Genomic DNA, 20,803 nt, shown 5'->3' on the forward strand with positions numbered 1-20,803 from the left:
AAGAAAACAACCTAAACTGACGAGCTATTTACAAAATGTAAACAAAGAATATGTTAAATCGGACTAATTCTGACTGGGCATTAAGTATGTCTCCAAAAAAACAGCACAGCATTAAGATGGAGACCGCCTCCCATCTCATCATCATTAATGTTGTTGGTGTTAATTAATCGCTCGTTAATGTCTCCATCCATTTCCCCGCAGATCAGAGGAGCGAGGAACCGACAACCCCGCCAAACAAATGCACATTAAAATATCGCCGTGAGGCTTGTGTGAAAATTACCCCGATGTAGAAATGACCTTAATATGATGTAATCAATCAAGCTGTCTGCTGGGACACTGGGAATCACAATGTTAATCTTTTAGTTTGAAGCGGTGGGGGGAAAATAGCCTGTCATATTTTACAACTGAGCCCGTTTATGTGGCAAATATGGGGGAAAGCTCTCTGCACCAAAATATGAGGTGTAGAGTGCAGGAGGAAATAGATCCAGGCAGGTTTTACAGGAAGGTCCCAGCCATTTTGTGGGACAGGCCTTGGCCTTCCAGCCTTGGCTCAAATATGTCCCTCAGTGACACAAAAGAGTTTGTATAAGTAAAAATGAACACATGAAAAGATGTAGCATTTGGAAAACTTAGATCAACATTATCAATTATAATAACTAAACCGATTTTTACAATCTATATAAATTAAACATGAAATGTGATTATTTTTCACAAGGTTTGGCTAAAATTCCCAAAAGACCACAACTCACTTGGAATTTATTTAAAAAAACAAAAACAAACTAGAAATACTTCAGGGACATCTAATTGAATCACTGCTTCATTTTTGGAATATAAATGCATTCAGTTAATATGGTCAACCTTGTGTAAAACATGCTAAAATTCAGGCTCACGGGTCTTGAGTTAAATTCTTGATTATGAATATATGAATAGAAAATAAAAATATGTATATATATTTTTTTACAGGAAGGTCAGGAATAGAAGAAATAAAGGCTGCTGCGGCCGATTCCATCAGTAAAGCTGCCCGGTGAGAGCTACAGAATCCACCAAACACAAGTGCAGACGTATTAGCACCAAGAACATACACACTACTTGGCACACTACAAGAGGCTCATATGGGCAGCATCAAGTGCTGAGGCCTGTGCATGTTATCATTAATGACTGTGGACAGGCAGAACAGGCCGAGCCCACAAGTGTCCATTTCACACCAGCCTGGCATGGCAGCAGGTTAGGACTCCAGAGAGCCGTCTGCCACCCCTCAGCACACCAGCTTCTGGGATTTCTGGTTCACATCTTTGAAACAAACCCCTTTGAAGGTCCAACCTGAGATGTGTGCTCTCACCTACTGCAAACATCGGATCGGGGATTTTGTTCTCATCATGCCAGCTTCAATGACCCCTTTTTTTCTTTTACTTCTACTGGCTTTGAAAACTGTGAAGATTAGGGAAATGTGTAGTTACAAGATGTAGTGGACAATGAGGGATACTGTTACTATTTGTTTAATACTTACATTAATCCACCAATCCTAACCACAACACTGTCCACTAAAAGAGCAATTAATTGATGTAATGAGTCAGATATAAATCCCAGAAACCCAGCACACAGGAGCCAAAATGTGTTTAAGTCAAAGACATCATGAAATCAAATGGCTAAAACAGCTTTAAATCCAAGATGTGTGTCCACTTTAGGTTTCAATTTCTAAACAATGTTGTGGTCTAAGACAATCTCTTTTCAGGAGCAGGGGAGAAATCTTAGAGCTCCAGATCGCACAGGCTCCACACAAGCTCTGAAATAGTCTGGTTGCATTATAATACTGTATGTGGAGAGTGACGTCACTGCAGCAAGCTATAGAGGGGCCCCACAACACCACATACACCCACACGCTTACAGCTGTAAAAATGCTTAGCAGGAGGGATGGGGAAAGCTCAGTGTTGAAGTAGTTGCTCCAGCCAGTGAAGCGAAAGTCACTGCTAAAATGCAATGTGGATTTACTGGATACATCATATTTAATTATGCAGTTTCAATTTAACAGCTAATTAATCAGATTTTTATCATCAGTAAAAAAAAAATCTGAGACATTAAAAGTCCAGTATATATTTAAAAGTACATATAAGTGTATCTCTCACTCAAATATATGTAGGTAAAGAATCTGTTCGCTGTAGCAAGGCTGTTATTTCTTTTCCAAACCACGAGCCTTGTTGACATTCTTTGGATAAATTGATCTGATTTTCGGATTCTACTGCCAAGATATGCAGACCCAAAGTCCAGGGGGCACTGTAAGGGATTTCAGCAAATCACAAAGATGACTAAAAGTCGACCTGATACAAATCAACACAGATGCACACTTCTCTATGTGCGCACACACTCAATTCAGCACTATTCTACCGAGAGCAAGAACAGAGTATTTTACTCTGAGGCAAAGATTTTCAAGTTAGTCTCTTTTTCTTAGCGATGTGGATGACTTCCTAGCATGAGTGAAAAAAAGAAAAACGAAACAAAAACAAAAAACAAACAATTACCAAACTGCCCACTTACACTATGAGCCTGACATCACATAGGAAATAAACCATAAAACACTCTACAACCCAACAAAGGCCAATAAAGGTTTCAATGACTGAAGCACAAGCGCTGCAAGTAGCAAACAAACCCAGCAGCTCTCTGCACCATTTCCATTTCCATAGAGATTATTTTCTCTTTAGACTCCTGCAGCCAGGCAGTGACCAGCTACATTATTTATTTGTTTGTTTTGTTGCACAGTGTATACGTGTCCACGTTGAGAAAGCAAACGTGTGTGTTGCTGGACTGACAGAATGATTAATAGGAGCACCAGCTAGGGGTTGGGGGGTTGATGGTGGATGAAGGTGGAGGTGGGGGCTGGGTGGGACTTTAGCAACACATCAAAAACAACAGCAATTACCGGGATTTGCTGCCACTTCCTCTGTAGGACTGCATCACCCCCCAAATCTCCTCCACCCCAACCTTTAAAACCTGGGCAGCCCGATGGGTTTCACAGTCAAGAGTTAATGAAAAGTCCCAGAAACGTTGCAGATGAACTGCAAAATGAGTCTGCTAATTCTATATACGGTGAACGAAGAAAGAAGCATGAGGAAGGAAAGCATGTGGAGGAATCTCAGTGTGGATCCGCGCTCCATTGTGTTTGATGAATAAGTTTAGCACGTACTGAAATTGCAGATAGTTTCATGCACAACCTGAATAAATATTGACTCTGGAACCATTTCACTTGTGACAACTCAAGCAGGAGTTGTAAGTGAGCTTGGCTGAAACACATGACGGAGGGACAGGTGATGTAGTGGTGGTGAAAGGTGAAGGTCACGCATGGAAGTGACTTCTGAAGCTAATGGCAAAAGAAGAGAGCAAAGAGGCAACAGGAAGTTAAACTCAAAAAGGTGAGGTTTCTTTGGTAAGTATAAGACAAGTTTTTTCTATTTTCTCTCATGTGCTGAAGGTGAAGGAATGAAATCATGACCATGATTAAACACTTGACTTCATAAAAGAGAAAAACAACAACTGCAGAGGCCTTGACTCGAGCTGGTCTCTTCCACAGATGAAGGGAAGTGTTGAAAGACTGCCCTCCTGTGTCAGATTCACAAACACATGTTGCACAATAAACGAATATTCAGTCTGTTTCCCTCCTCTCTCTCGTTATTGACATTGCCTCATTTAAGAGACGTAGCTTCTGTGCACGAAGACAGAACCCAAGTCAGAACACAGAATATACCATAAACTAATATATATATGTACTGGAGTTAAACATTAGAACTGTAGATGAAAGGACAACATTCAGTCTCAACTCATGTACAATACATACTGTATAACATGTAAACAAAGACTGCATACGCACCAAGAAAGATATTCTATTTAAGACATACGCCACAGGCATTGCGGTTCAGTTACATACTTACTTTTCTTTACCTAAACATGAAAGAGCAAGAGAAACACTGGATTTTAACAGGTTGTCATCCTCCACTCCTGCTCTTTTCCAAAGGGAGTCAGCTGCCAAATCCCTGAGCATGCTTAACAATTCCATTACTGCCGTGTGGAACACCCACACTACTCTTTTGAAGCCAGGGCATTTCAGATGAGAAGAGTTTATTGACTTCAAATTGTTACCACTTGGGCCCTCTCCTCTCATTTCTGAAAAAAAAGAAAGAACAAAAAAAAACAATAAAGTTATATGTCCAATATGTCAAAGTGCAGCATATTCAGTTCCATTGTGAATTTTAAATTATGTTTGTTCAGATGAGGCTTAGGAGGAATGCAAACGCACAGTTTGTCAGTGTGACACCAACGTGCAATTGATGGCTCGCATCCTAATGCCGATTGCTCATCACTGGAAGGATTTTATTTGGCAGTGTGGTTTCTGTTAACATCCACTGGCTTGTTTTACAAGAGAGCTCATCTGTGGACCAAATGTGTCACAAAGTAAGATGGGAAAGATTCAGTGTTTCTGGTTGTGCTAATAAAGTGTGACAGGCGATTGGATTTGCAGTCCACCCTGAACTCGCATGCCATTTTCATAAGCCCATATATGTCACACAGTGACATTTGCCATGTGGTAAAAGTGGACAATTTGCCACTCTATTTTGGGGATTTTTTCCCCCCATCATGTCACACACAATGAAAATAATGTTTTGTTGCAACCCATGCAGTGTAACCTTTGACGCTGTCATTTGGAACGTGGCTACTGTTGGACACTTACAGCCTGTCAGCCACTGTGGGCGGACGACTGGACTTACAGACACCTGTGGGCCCGGGGTCAGTGTGGCACCTCTCAACTTTTCCAGTCCTGTGGGAAGGTCTGCTATGCTGTGATTGTGTGTGTGTCTGTCTGTGCTTCTGTAACTCTACCCTACAGGGCATCACTTACATGTAAGAAAACTCCAGAATCCAACTGCAATAGGTTAGTTTTACTTTAAAACAGTGTTCACTGTTGCTATTTGTTCTCTATTGTCATGTGAGTTTGTATTTAAGTAAAAGTTACTGAGATATAAAATGTAGTTTTATCATTCAATGACATGCTCTGCTGTGTTCACACTATCAGCCACCACATCACTGTGTTGTGACTTCAAAGACCGGTTTACAGTAACTGGTTGTTAACATTGTTCTCATGTGCGATGTCATAAGTTCAGCTACAGTCAACTTTCTGAAGCCAACGAGGAGGAAATTAAGTGAACATGGGTAACGCCAGCTGTCGTCGTCGTGGTATTAAAAAGTAAACAGATTTTTGGTTTCACAACACATTGTGAATCTGCTTGTTCTTTTACTTGTGCAGTGATTTTACAGTCAAACATGCAAATCCAAATAATTCATTTTTTTCTTTTTTACTGTGTCAACTGTTGCCACACAGAGATAAAATGTATTAAACTATTTTTGTTAAGACAAGATCGGGGAGCTGAACGTCTGAGGCAGTGTCTATGGGATGGAAAAGTGTTTGTTTGCAGAATGCTCTAAATCCATTTTGGAAAGAAGCATTACCTCAGGTTTATCAGGTAATCTGATGTCTATAGTTACACAGACATGTATTTTCCCCTCTGTTTGGAACCTGATGTGGAAAATCCACCATCTAATGAAGACAAAAATATGAAAAAAAAAAAAAAAGACATTGTGTCCCACACACACTTCCTGAGAGTTGTGTGTCGATGCAACAGCATCAGTCATATTTCACACAGAAAAATACCATGCCACTTGTAGATGGGCAGACTGATCTTCTTTCTTTCAATCCACAATCGGCTGCTGTCACAGCTGGGAACCTTCATCTATGGTGTACAAACTGAAAAGACACAACCAGACAAAAAGATGAAAATCACACGTGTTTTTGTTTAATTATGTACTGAGCATTAAACAAAGACAGGAGAAATTGTGGGATAGAATACAGTACAGAAATAATTGTGCATGTGTACACATATGGGTGGGGGTAAAGGGAATTCTCTGCCACTGGGTGAGTTTATCCAGAAGATCTGTTCTGCTTCAAGTGAAGGAGGGAGAGGTCTGATAAGAAGAGTGTGCAACACACTTGTACTGAGACACACACACACACACACACACGACGTCAGGACTTCGTCAGGACTTACCTACCGCTGAGTGTATCAAAACCCCTGGCCCAATGTAACTGCAATAGCAAACTATTACTCCTCTGATTGTTCATGATGAACGCTCGGTGCTCACCGGAACCCAGTAATGTCTAACGGCCTGTCATCATGTGTCTCTGATAATGAGTGATTGAAGAAATTTTTTTTCAAGATGTCTGCACATGTGAATAAGCATAAGCTTTAAGTAATGTTTGCTAGAAGCATCTAGACTGAACCAAAGTAAGAGAAAAAGATCTGATAAAAAATACAAAAACAAGAACAACTCTGAAATCTAAACTACATAATAATAAATAATAAAGTCCATCTATTTTTCAAGCTGTTTTGCTTGACTTTAATTAAAATATGCTTTGTATTTTATCAGAGTCTGGACCAGGAGGGTGAGGTGGACTTGCCCTTTATTCTGTCTGCAAGCTTTCTTTTTTAGCAAGGAAAGTCAGTGGGTGCCAAACGGCAAAGCCTGCTTGATCGTTATTTGAATGCCAAAACGGCAGGAGAGGAAAAGGCAGCAAAAAGCTGGTCATTAAAATTCCTACCACCTTGTTGACTGCATCTCCCCAACAAGCTTTCATTTCCCTCTCAGGACCTGGAGGAGAGGGACGGTGAGGGAGTGCAGTTTGGCTAAAGAGAAAAGAGGCAAACCTTAAATTGGACATGGCAGAGATGTCCTGGAAAACAGTTCTTCAAGGCTGGAGAAAGCTACTCACAAATGTTAGCTCAGCTCTCGTCAATGCCACATTTGATGTTTAATACCAAAACAACGCAAAAACAAGTTGGTCCACACAAGTGCATCAAGTAAGACATGAGATGTTATGTGTCTTTGTTTTAGTTTTTCCATTCTGTAAAGAAGAAGCAACCAGCCAAGAAAGAAGCTATGTGGCTGCAAAATGTGTTCATCCTGCATGGACGTTTTTACCCTTTATTATCTAACACTGTATAGAGTATTTGTTTTTTACACAGAGAAAACAGAAAACATGTATATATGTGAATACAGAAGTATTCACACTCTTAGTACTACACTCTAAGTAGTAGCAGCAACTTCCACAGCACTCCAAGCCTGTGTGGCTAGACCTCAATCAGCTTTTCACATCTGTACACTGCAGGTCTCCTCCCATTCTTCTTTGCAAATTAGCTCAAGCTCTGTCAGGTTGCATGGAGATCATGAGTGAACAGTCCTTCCCAAGTGAGGACACAAACCCTCACTTGGATTTAGGTCTGAGTATTGAGCTCTGAGCAGAGAGTGTAAAGTTTGGGTCATTGTCTTACTGGTAAACAAATCTTCTCCTAAGTTGCAGTTCTCTTGCAGACTACATCAGATTTCCCTCCAGGATTTCACTGCATTTATTTTACCCTCCAAAACATTCCTGGACCTGCTGTGGAGAAGCATTCATGTAGCATGATGCTGCCAACACCGTGCTTCAGTGTTGGTGCAAGCTCAATTGAGGTTTTATCAGACCTTGAAATCTTGACTTAGTTTACTTCAGAGTGAGGTTGGGTTTGAATGTCTGAATCCATTTCTGATTCAGATTCGGCCTTTTGATTCTTTGCTTCAATTCCAAAATAAAAAAAGTAATAAATAAATAAAAAATGTTAAAAATATTTATTTTATTTCGGAAACCTTTAACTATAGTACACTACCATAATGTTTGATGATGGAGCTTTGACATCTGAGATATGATGTAGTCCTTTCACCACAAATGCTCTTCCCTCTCTGTGACAGTCAGTTTTGTCTTTCCTCTTTTGCCAAAGAGATCGGTGTGTTGCAGCTGACTTTCCCTGGCTCCATTGGAGGTGTCTGTGAGGTGCTACTACTGGCTGATGAGACACTTGGGGCTCGGAGACCATAAGATATCAATACTGTACAATCTTTCACGTTGATTTCATGTTGCCTTGAATGTCAGATTTGATGTGCAACTAGACTTTACAGCCAATTAGCTTGCGATTGTTTTCTTTTTTAAAGGCAAACTTTTGATTTTCTGTACCCCATCTTTCGCTTGTAATGTTAGCCAGGCATGCTACCTCAGATATAAACCAATGAAAGAACCGCGGTACCAAAAATTTGGGTTTTTTCTGCAGGTACCTTGTATTTTAAAGTAAATAAATAAAAGATATTTTATTAATCCATTTGGGGTTACCCTGGGACAATTATTTAGGTCACTTTCAAGTGGGTGAGTACAATGTAAAAAAAAAAGGCCAAATTATATCATTATATCAATATATTCACAGGTTCTGTCTTGTCTAAATTTACAGAACAGGTGACCAACAGAAAAAGCTGATTTCAGACAGCAATGTCAACACTCTCTATGTTTTTTTTTCTCTTTGTTGAAGCACAGTGGAAGACCACACAGAGAGCTGAGTGCAGATAGCCAGTGTGTATTAAGGAAACTAGCTGAAGAGGATTTGTGCAGTGGACCTTGGAGGATCTTGAGGGTCTGATGGTGGCCCTTAGTATTGGTGACAGTGTTAAGGTCACTAACCAGTGAGGAAAATGTGACCATATGCCTCTAAGGTTCACTGAAAACAGATTACATTGCATATTATTAATGTACTTGTAATATTTAATTTCTTTAAAAAATCATTACACAACACTTTACATGTTAAAATATTTTACATTATGAACTTCATTCCAGTGTGTAAGTCAGCTCCACTCCATGAATGCTGTGTGTGTGTGTGTGCGCGCACATGCAGACCTCCTTGGTCTAAATTACCTGCTGATGGATGGGCCAGCGGCTGTCAGTGAGGATGTGCTGATGGGCAACCAGCGATGCGCTCCACCCCCCTGTCGCCACCAATCATGTCGCACCAGCCATCCCTCTCTCACTTCAACCTTCTTCTGTGCCCCGTGATGCGCTGCGGTAGGTCAGGCAGGTAAGGATGATGAACAAAGAGAGGGAAAAGGAGAGAAAGAGAGAAGCACACAGGGTGAAAAGGGAGACTTTTATTATTACTATTGTTTCAAGCTCACTGATTCCTCCCCCCCCATTGCTGACTGCTCAAATGTCCTGTCTTTTCAACACACCTGAGCTCTCCCTCACCCCTTCGTCTCCACCACTACCCTCCGCTTTCTCTCACTCAAATCTCGGGCTTGCAAATCCCTCCTTACCCCCACACAAGTCCTCTGCTTCCCATTTGCTACTCTCCTGTTTCTTCCTACCCTCTCAATGGACTCACACTGCGCTTGGAGGGTTAGGAAGGGGGGAGAGAAGTAGAAAAAGAGACAGGGAGAGAAGGAGGGAGAGCGGCAGGCCTCTGGCTGTAAGGGAGAGTGCACCTGGATGGGCAGGCTTCCTGGACACGCTGTGAGGGACTATTGTCCTGCATGTCAGCAGCCCCTCTCTTTTAATGGGGCCAGTATATCATCATTCTGATTATGGCAGATGACTGGAACTTGGGGAAGGAGGGGTGGAGATGGTAGATCTGGAAGAGACATACATGTGAGTGAGAGAGAGAAATAAAGAGTGTACTGGGGAGGGAGGCAGGACGAAGGCGAGGTTTGGGTACAGAGGCTTAAAAACGAAGGGACCCCAAATCCCCCATCGACTGAAATCCTAGCACTTAACCCTAGCTATGGCATTGTGTGCTGCCATGGGGATTTTTTTCCTCCCTTTTTTTGTGGCCGTCATTCTTTTTAATGGACTCTCTTGCTCCATCTACTCCTCCCTCTCCATTCACCCAGTGGATTCTTTAGCTGAGGATGTTTTTTTTTCCTTTTGGTTTATGACTTGTTTTCTTTTCAGAGGTAAGAGGAAGGGGAGGTGAAGGCCAGTCACCTGTCCTCTCTGGTCTGTACGCCTTCTTAGACCAGAAGCTGTTTCATAAAGAAAAGAACCAAGGATACAATGAACTATCTAGCCAAGTGAATGTCATTCACTGACAGGTAGCTGCAGTTCCACGAATTTACCTTACAAAGTACAGTTTTATAACATTCATAGATTCATACTCCGTTGTCCCTGATATAAAACATGCTTACCAAAGTACATTATACATTCACATATATATCAACCCATTAACAACCATTCCTAATTTAGTGAAATATCTAGCTATTTACTCAACAGGCTTCTCAGTTATGTATATCAAGAAGCATCTGTGCAATGTGATTACATTTTTCAAACTGCACGCAAATTCTAAATGTTATTGTACACTGACCATACTTCTGACTCAATCACTGATTCTCTTTTAAGATGAAGTGAAACACTTTAACTAAAATACAGCTAATCCTTTCATAATCTGCCATCTGTTTGCAACTTACAAAGCCTTTAAACTGTCAAACATAAAAATCAGTTTCAACAAAAGGTATTTATATTATTTTAAATTACCTTTTGTATTTTAAAATACAACTTGTACACTGATCCAAATAATGTGCACTCTTTTTCCATGTATGCTAGGATGTGAGTGTAAAGTGTTGCAATTCATCACTTGTGGAAGATGTGATCTAACTCAACAGCAGATCAAAGACTGACGTGTTCATGTTTTGGGTGACTGAGAAGAGAGAGAGTCATTCATTTCATGAGGACAAATGGCAGCTAATTGAGTAGGTGTTATAAGAGCTTGTCTGGATTCGTTTCAAATGAGTAAAGGGTCATTTCCCCCATAATTAGCTACCTACATAGGATTTGTGTGTGAGCAAGTCTCTGTATGTGTGTGTGAGTGTGTGCAGTTGCATGCAGAGGATGTTAACATTGCATATATGAAACAATAATGTATGTTAAGGTTTATTCTCATTCATTTATTGTTTTTAACAGCAAATGTAGATAATTGTTGACATCTTACATTAGTTTTTAAACTGATTTTACTACATTTTCTTAAATAATTACTGACCTCATAGAACAATATATCTAAAATATCCAAAAAGACTGTTCACATTTATTCCAACAAAACATTTGGTTTGTGTGTGCATGCCTGACTAAATGTGTGTGCATCTGTGCTCATTTCCCAGAGCTGATTAGGCGACAGCAGTCATACATCACCCTGTGGCCTGTGGTGCTGAATCTGGAACAAATATTTACACAATTACCACTCATGGACTAAAGCAACAGCCCTACTGCTTTAACCATCTTTAAAATATCTATATTATTGCACCTTAGTGTGAAACAGTTAAAATGCCAAACTCATTATTTCAGATTGGTTGAAAGTCTGACATTAATAGAAAATAATAGGCTTTTATGCTGAAAGTTGAGAAAATATGTATAGTACAAGTTGGGTACTCCTTTGAAGCCCCAGTTGGAACATTGTTGAATGTAGATTTTACATAAGAAAAGTTTGAGACTGATTACTTTTCTGCACAGATGAAAATTTCTTTACCATTCTTATAATTGAAGATGGAGGATGACTTAAAAATCTGAAGAACACACATAGCAGATCATACATATGATCTGAAAAAAACAGAGGTCAGAGATTTACAGAGTGTGAGTGTGTGTCTGAGTACTTTCTATTTGGATAGAAGTAGCTGTGCGGACGACACAAAGAAACCTATAATCCCTCTGTGCTGCGTGAAAAGACTCTTTCTGAAAACAGTGAAATCAGTGTCCGCTCACCACTTAGTGCGTCAGATGAGAGGCAGTTAATGTGTCAGTAATTGGACAAGCAGTATATTTTAGGAAAAGCCCTTTATAAAAATATCCACCCACAGACTCGAAGAGTGTGTGTGGTACACAGGCAGCACTCTTTACAGCCTGAAGGATAAACAAACAAACAAACATAAAAGAAGAGATGGAGAGAGGTGAAAAAAGGAGGTAGAAATAACAGCTGTATTCTTCTGGTCCGTCTGGCTGGCAACTCTCGAGGGATTGGCGGGATTAAGTGAGAGCTGTGGATGACATCACGGGTAAGGACGGCCGCTTGACTCGTAAAGTGCCCCTTGGTTTGTGCATCTACAGGCCCGGTGCCAGAGCCAGGGCGTGGGTGAGGGGGGTGAAGGGGATCATTAGTGACATTTTATTGGCGCATTGGGGAGGAACCGCTGGTACATGGGTGCAGACGCACAGGAAAACAGGATTCAGACGGGCTGTGTAGTGCAGCTATTTGATTGCTCCCAGACCCTTACTGCAGTGTGTGTGTGAGTGTGTGTGTGTATTTATGAGAGACACAGAGAGAACAGATTGTGTGTTTGATATGAGATTGATACTCAACTGATACTAATGTTGTGAGAGCCAGTGTTTGCAAGTGAGTTTTCATTTGTACTTGAGACTGATAGACAAGCAAGTCTGTGTGTTTGCAAGGCACATGTGTATAATTGTCCTTTTATACTGTACTTTTGTGCACACGTCTTTCCTCATGATGGAAACCAGAGATATCCTATAACCGTGGAGGCTTGACCTGCAAGTGGGCTGTCCAATGACGTTTGTTCTGAGTTCTCATAAAATGCACAAGGAAAAAGCTACAATTCTTTTACGTTTTCTGAGCTCCTCTGCCTCCATTTGCACTCTAATGAACATATAAAAGACGACAGTGAGGAGATCCAATGCTGGCTGAGACAAATTCCATTCAGTCACCTCCAGATAGGATGGCTGCACTTTATATTGGGAACTCAGCAGTAGCCCATCCTGACTCATTGTTTCACTCCATATAAAATGAAATCAACCACATCTTCCAGGGGTGGCTAAATACTAGCTACTTTTTCTACTAAACCTAGAACAGATCTACTGTCTGTGTCTACTGAGGAGATGTGTCACACAGAAACAGCTCATAATGAGCCATGTAGTGTTCAGTACATGAAACAGGGGTAGTAGACAGTGGTTTGACACCGACAGCCTGGAGGAAAGGCTAGAGGAACTGTATCCTCTTCATCATGCCACAGCTGGGAAATGAGCCATTCATTCTGACCACTGCTGTCGATCCGCCTGACCTCTCAGGGCTGGAAGGCACACTGTGGTCTCATAAAAGATGCCAGTCATAAAACAGCAGAGGGGGTAAGTCACTCTTGAGCCATTAGCTGGTGATACTAGATGAGATTTCAGTAGGTGTCAGGGTGTAAGATTGGACGAGACTAGGAGGTAGGCTTGTGTCTCAGAATTGATAGATATGCTGAGCAAGGTGAAATCGTCAGATCATGAGGAGGTAAGCTGAAGTTATTAACCTGATCATTATAGTGCCTTGGTAAGCCTTTTATTTACAATACTAACAGCACAGTCTATTTAACATCAAAATGCTGCCCACTTGTGTCCAAAATAAATGGCCCTAAAATTAACCCTAATTGTGCCATTAATATACTTTCTAAAAGTCAGACTAATGGCTACCAACACACAATCTCAAAGCACTTGTTATCAATTGGGGGAAAGGCATTATTACCTATTAGCTGTTTTAATGGTGCAAACAGGGGCACACAAAGTAAATACTGAGGTTTACGACTTCCCGTAATCGAGAACAGCATACAGTATGTTTGATTGTGGTTGCTTATGTTAAACTAATTAGAGGGTGGGGGGTCTGAGCTGAAATACTAAGCAGAACATTTATGTTCACTCATCTATGACTAAACACTGGTTAAATGTGACTAAAATGGGAGCATCCAAGCTTAATAATGGCCTAAAAAACATATCTTAAGATATTTTGTATTTGTCTCTACTGGTTAAATACAACAAATCAGCTGTTAGATTCAAAGATTTTTCTTTGAACATTTTGTTTTCTACATTGTGGGTAAATGTGTTTTTCAAAGATAATTTATTATCTTATTTTTCTATTTAAGAGAAAACCTTAGCCAGTAATTTCCCAAATTACATTTAAAAGCCATTTGTTATTCTGCCCAACTTTTCACCATGAAAACTGATTGCAGATAGTACAACACCTTCAAATCTATTTCATCGTATTTTACTGCTCAGTTACCCTGCGTGTAAGAGAAGCTGAAAGTCAAGGGTCATTTTAATTCAATGTTTTATTTGGTGGAGTTTCTTTAATTTTAAATAGACAAACCTTAAATATCTAATGAGAAAACTTTCAGATAGAAATTTATAATTTCTCTATAGAGAATATTTTTGTATTCCAACTTAAATGTTCTGAGGGAACAGTTTAATTCATATAATTAAAAGAATAAATCAAACTAAAATGAATTATAAAATGTATACAACATGATAGATACAGGGTTTAGGTGTGTGCATGTTTTTTATATCTCTAGGACATTTACTTATACTTTACCTGTGCCCTATTTATTTGGTCATTAAAAATCTGTACCTAAAGATACAGTATGTAGTGGTGGTCTCACTTTAGCCTTGTTTTATCAAAATATGGAAACACTCTTTTGAAACATAGCAGTGCTCTTAGGTCAGGTGTTATGTTAAAATGCTGTGTTTTCACTTCTTCAACTGGACTAGAAGGTAGCAGACTGTACTGTATGTTGATGAAAGAGATGAAGTACAGTGATGTTAAATATTAACATCGATATCACACATTTTATTTTAGACATATTCCCCGTGGATTTCTACTCTAACTTTACTAGAGAGATTTTACTGGGGGCACTGTACGTGTATTCCTCTAACAAAAAAAGAAAATGAGAAAAAAAAAACGACTTAACAGTTCCAAAGCACTCCGCTCAGCAGAAAACTGCCTGGGTAGTATATCAGGTGACCCCCGTCAAACACCGACTTACACACACACGCAGTACAGTCTTGACCCCCACCATCCTCTTAATCCAGTAAATGTTTTTACAACTTTGTCTGTCACTGAACGTGCGGGACATTGACGTGTTTATATTAGGCTAGCAATGCTAGCTAGCGGCACTGAACACTGCATGGTCGTCTATCAAAATGAAAGTGTTTGCATAAACATACTAATTAGGCAGTACTTTATTGTTGTTTAGTCCACAGATCGTCAAGTTAGTGTAAACCAACATATTAACCTCTCATTAGGTTGGCGGTACTAATACTATGTCATCATTGCACCCCATTTATCATACCACTGAAAATAACATTCATCAGAGGGTCAGTCACCTGTAGCAGCAATAAACTGCTCATTAATCACATTTATATCCCAAATTACAATCTGGATGCATTATTGCAGCACAGCAGTTCTAAACAACAGATTTATTAAAAACTTTAGATGAAGTTAGTGACATAAAAACATTAACAGGTCTCTGTATCTATGCTGTTACACAAGGTTACTAGAGACTGTTGGACGTACTCACATCACAATACATTTTCTATGTTTAAGTACTTCTTGCTGACTGTAAGGAGCCAATGTTGCTCTAACTCTAGTTACAATGAACATAAACATGTCACTGAGTGTTCTGCAAAACACCATTGAGTTTAGAATGAGGGGTTTTCAGCTCCAGCATGCTGAAAATGCATCTTTATTCAAGAAAGCCCAAACTGTATTAACAAAAGTGTGCGATTCTTTAAACACAGACCTAATAAAATAGTGCTTTGTAAAACTGAAATGACCTGCACTGCTATGCATGACCATCTCACAGCAAAACATCCTGGGGCTCTCCAACCTCAGAATCAATCTTAAAACAATGCAAAGGCCTGCTAACATCCTTACCTAGTTCCTTCTGGTCACATCTGCCCGAGGTTTATCTTGTATTATCCTTTCTGCTAATGTTGTTAACAGTGTTTTGGATACCTGCACTGCTATCGATGCTCACATTTTTTTAGAGATAAGGGACATCAGAAGAATCATTAATGGCAACAGAGAAAATATCCACAAAATCAGTACTGGTCCCAATCATACAGAGGTCTGGCACACACTAAAGGCATGGTCACATTTAATTTCTGTTCAAGTAAATTTTCCCCACTCTCTGCCCTGAAAAAGAACATGATGTCACTTTTCTGACATGGTAATACACAAATTCTGCCCAAAGCCATCACAAACTAGTGTACACTGAGAGCAACACTACAGTTCATTGTAGCACTAGTGTAGCAACATGATTAAAAGATGAAGAAAGAAACTGGAATAGTAATGTTTCCATTTCCAAACACAGTATAGCACATCGCTTTCTGCTGTCCGACCAAGCACATGCACTGGGTGAACTCTGACCTGGCCATCTGAACAGCAAACTCATACATGGTCTGCTTTTAGGCTTCAATAAAAGTGAATAGGGGATGCAGTGAATATTACATTTAAAGGTGTTACCTTTAGATATGTTGTTCTCTATTTCTTTATATCATCCAATAAATTAAACTGTTTTTTCTGACTATGATCACATGCACACACTGCATTCAATCAGCATTTCAGTCACGAGTTATGTGAAACATTATCGAGTTCATTCCTCTAAACAATGAAATCCAAAAATCTATAGGCAGATTATGCTAAATCCAGAGGATGGTTTGGTGATTACTGTAACGACTTGAAATAGCACATAATGACAGACACAGTGGAACATGCAACAGGAAAAAAGCTTGAGGGTAGAGATCTATCCTGGGAGTATTACTGCTGACATCACACTGCTAATGTTTTTGTTTTTTTTTGGTGTTTTTTTTTTTTAATGGACATCTTCATTATCCATCATTGGCACAGAATTAGAGAGAGCAATAGGGAACAACTGAATTGGTTAAAAGGCATTCAATTTATGACTCGACAGTAGATTCTGATTTTACCAAATTTAAGACTGTGTGCATGCTGACAATATGTGTAGAAATACGTGCGCAGGTACATACACTGTGGCTCAATGTAATTCTGTGTTTGTGTATGTGTGTATAAAGAAGCAGACTCTGGAGCTGAGCAGATCTTTGCGTGAGTGTCTATAATTGGCAGCAGAGGGAGAATCTGTGAGCTGACATCTGCAGTTGATTTTTGGTGATAATAAATCAGGTTTCTTTCTCTGCTGGTGTGCTTCCACACAGCTCTCACTCTCTCTCGTCTGTGTTTCTCTGTGTATTACACACACACACTCACTCTTCCTCTTCTCTTCATTTCCTCAAGCCTGTGGAAAACCAAGGACTAGCGGTACAAAGTTCCTGCAAAAGTTTGGACTCAGCCTCACTTTTTGGGTGGCCACACAAGTTGAGTTGTGAAAGCTCCTTCCTGGATAAAGCTGTAGTGGGAGAAAAGGAGTGTAAAAACGAGAGACCTGCTCTGTGATTATCAGCGAGTGGAGGTGGATGGGGACAACGAGGTGTGAACAGGCCACAGCTGAAGGGAGCACACTCTGGCAAAAACCTAAAACTGCCTGTGTGGAGTCCAATTTTTGCTGACGGCACCTATCTGTATCATACATGGCTGAGTTAATAGTAAAGGTTTGCCACTAAGCCATTTCTCTCCACATCAATTTCCTGTGTAGCCACAGCCTCAACACCAGATTTAGGCCTGAATGACTGCTGTTTTGATTGTCCTTCTTGTTACATTAAACATAACCTGGAGTCACTGAAAAAAATTGGAGGAAATCCTTTTTGGAGTGCAGTTGGAGACGACCACGGTTGTGAAGTTTACTCTGAATACATATCCAATTAATGATTGAAGGATTTATGCTCTGAAACATAATGTGTATTTCAAATGATTACCAAAGGTAAATAAAGATTTTTGATTATTGTGTTTTTCCATTTCATAAATTCGCTAAATAAAACAATTAAAGATTACGTTTACTCTACATGTTTAAAGTATATAATCGCTACTAAAAAGTCTAATCCTGAATATTAAAAAAAGAATGAGAGTTACTTTTTTTTATTTTTTTTATTTAACAATATGAGGACAGTGATTCATGCATGAAGTGGGGAAATACCATGTAATGAATGAGAAGTCCTGTGTACTGGTGAATTGGTGATTCATTCATTCGTACATTAATAAGCACACATGGAGGAATGAGGAATAAAATGTCTGAAAATATATGTATTTGTGTTTATTTGTATTGTGTGTATGTGTGAAGGTAAAACAGTGCCAAATCTAGGGGACAGACAGTGCATGAACTAATTTCTCAAGTAGGATGAAAAAAAGCAGAGCTGACTGCAAAAAAAGCTCTAATTGTGCATGACAACAACACAACATTCCTTTAGTACAATGAGACTAAAATGTTTTGTTGGATCATTTCCTTTAGAGCAGTTTTACACATGCAACTTCCTTCCTTAGGGTAACTAAGGCTAGACAGGTGAAATGATCAGGCTTTAAACCTGGCTGACCTCTGACAAAAAGTCAGTGGTTGGTTCAACAGATGCATGATGGAATGCAACTCTCTATCTCATCTGTCAAAACTTCAAACAGACAGGGAAAACTACTTCTTATAAATTGAAATATTTACAGCTGAAACTAGGTGGGGAAGGAATGCTAACCCTTTCACTATTCAATGAAGTCAGTCCACTGCAAGATACTATGTCCTAGAAAAGTCTTTGGGAGTTAATAGTTACTAGTGTCCCTTTTAATGAACAAACTTTACGAGGAGGTGAAGTTGCAAAACACTTTTGGAGGAAATCTATTCAGAATTTGTACTTTTCCATTTCATTTGCTACAAGGCATCATTTGTGATTTATTTCATCAAGATTTTAACTAGAAAATATAAGTAGCACATTATCTTATTAGTCTTTAATCAAACTGCAACTGATCTTCAGGAAGATCACTAATTAACAAAGCACTAATTAACAGAGAGGCAGTGAAGTCCCTACTCTGTGACCAGGCAATGTGTTTCTAATTGATTTCCTCTGAGTCTATGAGGGTGTTGCTGTATTTGTGCATAGTTATTTTTTTTCCCCACAACCAAAAAGCAGCATCTTTCCCCCAGGCAACTGTAAACATTGGGCCTGAGCCTGTCAACGCTGTTGTGTGTTTAGACATCTGTTTCAACCACAATTTTGCACTGATCATCAGTATCATGTGGCTGTGCTCTGGAGTTACATCTGCTCGCTCAAATACATGCTATCTATTACCACATTTGGATCTAATTCTGAGGAGTGTTTAGTGGTCGTGGTGGTGAAAGACCTATCCTCTCTTGTTGTTATGAAATTTGTAAGAGATGGTTAGCATAAGAGTAGGCGTGTGGTACAGTGTTAAAAAATTAGTCAGACATGTAATTTAACATTACAATACATTATAAATTGTTCTGTGATGCAGTACTGTAACTTTAAACACACACTTGTGCTTGAAAAAAAGATGACAGGAATTCTACTTCCACTCCTTTCAAAAATATTACATGTGTATTTGGTTAAAGTTTAGATTATAGTCCTGAAATGCTACCATGACTTTATCAACCGGACCTGTCCCTCCCTTCAATTCTTTTTTTATTTCATGTGGTTACCTGCTTTACAACAGTTAGATAAACGTTTGTTTTCTGAAAGTATGAACGTGTCATTTTGCAATAAAGAATGTTATTTAGATATTTTACTACAGAGCAATGAGATTTCTTGTTGTGTAAACCAATACAAAATGAAGAGACAGAATGTCTTTGATTTTCCTCAATACTACTGATTTATTTATTCATTACTATGAATACAGACCCTGAAACTCACTACGCTGGACCTCATTTCCTACCTAGCATTTTCAATCTCACATAAAAACAGAAATATATGACCTAGCCCAATGTACCATTAAAGTATATGGTGCATTACCCCTACTGCACATAAGGGCTGTGCAACAGTTTTATTGTAGGTTTACAGCAGGCTGGTTGAATAACAGCAGACAGTTTCCTCAGGTGGAAGATGGGAAAATAAATAGAAGTAAAACATTAGAGTGTACCAGGTGTATGAGAATACTAGGTAACTAAAAGCAGTAGTCTAAAGTTAGTCATTCATTAATGAAGATAACGACACAAAAACATCTGCACCTCAAAAACACCGAACCTCTTGGCTCGCTCGGCACCTTCACAAATCATGAAAGAGCAAGCAGAACAAATGTACAACTGCTGAGCAAAACAGAGGAAACAGAGAATTTTCGTCCTGTTATCATTTATTTTTTTAATCTTTTTGATTTAGTATATGGAAGAGTAATTGATATCAAGCAGTCACCTGAATAAAGGAAAAACAACAGATACATTCTAAACTCACTCAGACATGAAAATGGACCCTGCATCAAGTCAGTATTGCTCAAGAGTGAATTTCATTGCTCATACACTAAGTAATTATATCAGTCTCCCTAATGGCAATAGATCTCAAATAACCTGAGTGACTTGGAAAACAATACCTGTTAAAATCCTTTTTACATCTATGCCATGTAGGACTTGCTGCTTTATCTCGGCATTGAGGTTGATAATCTATATAGAACTAAATCAATACTGGAGGGTAGTGAGGGGGATCAATTCCCAGTGGGGGAGGTTTGCCATTGAACATGACACCAAGGGACAAGCGTGCCTAATCCATGTTTGAACTTTAAGTGAGCGTGGGCCTCTTACTCCTTAACATGACCACTCCATTCCACCAGACCCCTCCAAAGCTAGCTAGAAGACATAGCCACTCGAATAATCATATGCAGGAGTCATTGCCCCATGTAAGAGATAGGAACTGGACCGGCCTCTCTTCTGTATGTGCCCATTCACCCAAATGTCTAGTAGCTCCCTGAGAAAAGCTAATTTTCCCTGTACTCCAATATATCCAGGTGTTTTGATCATTAGGGTCCCTGGTTATTAGAAGCACTGTGGTGCTTCCTTAACGGTTATAAGGCCAACCATCGTGCTTGGATCACACCTCCACAGCTGTAAAGAGTGGCAGGGAGGGGTGGCAGCCGGAGAGGCATGCGCAAGGGGGTCTAGGCCAAAACGCCAGCTTTGTTCTCTGGGGGCTCCAGTTACTTTCAGCTCTCCCCACAGCCTGCGTGACATTCAATACTGCAACTGTAAATTTTACATTAAGCGTGTG

General features: G+C 39.6%; 1 long non-coding RNA gene across 1 annotated transcript in view; it reads right to left on the reverse strand.

Moving 5' to 3' along the window:
* Nucleotides 1-5,701: 5,701 nt before the first annotated feature.
* LOC113167829 overlaps nt 5,702-20,803 on the reverse strand; it is a 54,755-nt gene continuing 39,653 nt past the window's right edge. Inside the window, exons 3-4 of the long non-coding RNA XR_003299307.1 lie at nt 8,813-8,954; nt 5,702-5,788 (exon numbers count right to left, since the gene is read on the reverse strand). This is a non-coding gene — a long non-coding RNA (uncharacterized LOC113167829). The remainder of the gene's footprint in view (nt 5,789-8,812; nt 8,955-20,803) is intronic.

Source organism: Anabas testudineus, chromosome 7 (assembly GCF_900324465.2).
Source record: "Anabas testudineus chromosome 7, fAnaTes1.2, whole genome shotgun sequence".
NCBI lineage: Eukaryota > Metazoa > Chordata > Actinopteri > Anabantiformes > Anabantidae > Anabas > Anabas testudineus.